The 2,728-nt window shown below is 41.8% G+C and overlaps 1 pseudogene; it reads right to left on the bottom strand.

Moving 5' to 3' along the window:
• Nucleotides 1–1,309: 1,309 nt before the first annotated feature.
• On the bottom strand, nucleotides 1,310–2,311 carry LOC101117289 (charged multivesicular body protein 1b-like; annotated as a pseudogene).
• Nucleotides 2,312–2,728: the final 417 nt, after the last annotated feature.

The following is a 2,728-nucleotide window of genomic DNA, read 5'->3' as shown; positions in this document are numbered from 1 at the left end:
GTTAGCTTGTTTCAATTATTTCATAAACACTATAAAGTCAACAAATTCTTATGAATTATCTACAATGAAAAGGTCAAGTTTGAAATATTGCTGAGTAAATCAAACATTAAAAAAATTGTTACTGTATTTAAGATTGAATTCTGGTGAAAATAGCCACTATATTTTGAGTGATTATTGTCAACTTTAAAATACAATCATTTGACTCACTCAATACACCCAATGAGAGAATTAGAACTTTTCAAATGTATTTCAATATCATGTCTTTATACCAGCAAAATCATATTTTAAGTAGTCTAATACAATTTCATAAAATAATTGATTTATTCAACAAATACCCATTGAGAAACTAATATTTAGCAAACATCTAATCAGAAACAACAAAAACTTTCTTGTCTTCAATCAGATTGCACTCTAGATATGAAAACTGACAAATTACAAGAAAATAAATGAAATATACAGTATATTACCCACAAATGATTCAGAAAAGGTTGGCAGGGGGATGAGGAAATTAGAGATGGAGGTTGGGTTTAGCTGGTCAAGTAAAACCTCAGTGAGAATAGGATATTTAGAAAAGACCTGGAATGGTGAGGGAATAAGCCATTTGTTGATTTATGGAAAGAATGGTGTGAACAGAGGCTTTTCAAATGCAAATACTCTGAGGCAGAAAGATGCTTTATGTGTTCTTAAAGTGACAGGAAGACCAAGGTAGGTTTTTTTTTTTTTTTTTAAGATAAAAAAAAAATCTCTTAACTAGAACCTAAAATTTTATTTCTAGTTTTGATTAAAATCTAAACAAAACTCACTCCCACACAGTCCCAGGGCTTCTCAAACCCATCAACAGTTCTTTGGCAACATTAGAGAAATGTGACTGTCACGCTAACTGGTATACTTTAAAATAAATCTAATCAAAGTCTAATGAAACAGGAAAATAATCAGAAATGTGTGAGAGAAATTCACTTGGAAACAACCGTCACACATTAAACCTTGTAAATCTTAAAAGCATAAACAAATGATTTTCTCTTATGATATGTAGAAGCAGCATTTTCTTCCAGTTATAGAAAGGCAACTACCACAAGAAATTTTTAGGCGGTGAAAAATAAGAGAGTATTACACGAGAAGGCACTAAAGTAATTTCAGTTATGAGAACAGATTAATAGTCAGCTGTAGACCGCATTTGACAGCAACAAACAAAGGATGCACAGAACGGCGCTGCCCGTGAAATAAGTTGCCGAATGAACAGTAGATAGCCCGGCAATCGACCTACTACGTAATCACCCCTCAACTCCAGATATTATCAACTACACAAAAGTAAAAAGAAAACTGTCAATTTTGATAATTCGGGCAGAAAACTGAATACACGGGAACTAGAATTTTGACTAAATTTTTGAGAAAGATTCATAGAAGTCAAATTAACTAGATACACTTGATCACAAGTCACACAGAACTTTCAAATCCAGTTAAGAGTTAAGAGAAGGCCTGGGAATTCTTCGTGTGTCTGGAGAGCACTGTAAACCCGAAGGGAGAAGCATCTTGAGTAAGAGCAGTTCAGCATTCTGGCGGATTCCGAGGTTCTAGTGTAGAGTATCCGTCTTCGGATGGTCGCTTGCGGGCGGCTCGCCTCTGAGCGGTCCAGCGGTCACACCTGGTCCTGCAGGCGGGCCAACCTCTGGGACAGCTCGTCTTGCTCCGCTGAGGCTACGCTCGTCTCCACGGAGCCGGTCTGGCCCTGCAGCAGCTCCATGTTGAGGTCGAGGCCGGCCTCGTCTGCCATTTCCTGCAGCAGCATGTCCACCTGGCCCTGGGGAGTGGTCAGCATCGTCGTGCTGCTCATCGTGTCCTCCATCTGCTGCGTCTGAACGTCCAGCATCTCTAACTGGTGCTCGAACTTGTCCATCAGGGCGGAGATCTTTTCGAGGTTCATGGTCTTCAACGTCGCGTCCATCGACTTAACCACTCCGGCCATCGACTTGGTCACCTTGCCCATCGTCACGGCCGTCTGGACCCTGGCGGCCACCGCGTCCACCCGCGCACTCATCCTCAAGAAATTCACCGCCTGGTTCTTCTGGCGAATTGCGTTCTTGGCGTGAATCCTCGCAACTTCCATATTGCCCTTCTGAATGGCCTTTTAAATCTTGGCCTTTTCGGCCTTTTCCTCCTTGTCGCATTTTTTGGCACTCCTGCCCAGTTCTTTAGCCGCGAACTTTAAGTTGAACAGGTGTTTCTCCATGTTGGACATGTTCGGACTGCTTCCGAGGGTCGGCGGCCACAGTCGGGGAGGAGGCCGGAGGAAGCAGAAAGACAGAGACCTTTCCCCACCGCTCCTTTGTTTTCAAGGTAGTTTTAACAAAGTGGATTAGATACAGGCTAGTATGAATTTAAGAAATGTAACAAGCACTTACTGTATTATAGTTTTGGAAGCTGAAATATGAAATTGAAGTACTATTAGGTCTGTGCTCTCTCTAATCCTCCCCTAGGGCTTTTCTTGTCCCACTCTCTTCTGGTGTTTGTCAGGAGTCTTTGGCATCTTCAGTTTAGGACAGCATGGCTCCAATCTCTTCCTCCATCTTCACATATCTTCCCTCTGTGTAGGTCTCTGTATCTCTGGTTTATCTACTTGCAGGGACATCAGTCATGGATTAGGGGCCATTGGCTCATTGGAAAAGTCTCTGATGCTGGGAGGGATTGGTGGCAGGAGGAAAAGGGGATGACAGAGGATGAGATGGCTTGA

The sequence above is a fragment of the Ovis aries genome, chromosome 1 (assembly GCF_016772045.2).
Source record: "Ovis aries strain OAR_USU_Benz2616 breed Rambouillet chromosome 1, ARS-UI_Ramb_v3.0, whole genome shotgun sequence".
Classification (NCBI taxonomy): domain Eukaryota; kingdom Metazoa; phylum Chordata; class Mammalia; order Artiodactyla; family Bovidae; genus Ovis; species Ovis aries.
Note: the sequence above shows the minus strand (reverse complement) of the source record. Positions and strands in the feature narration are given on the sequence as shown.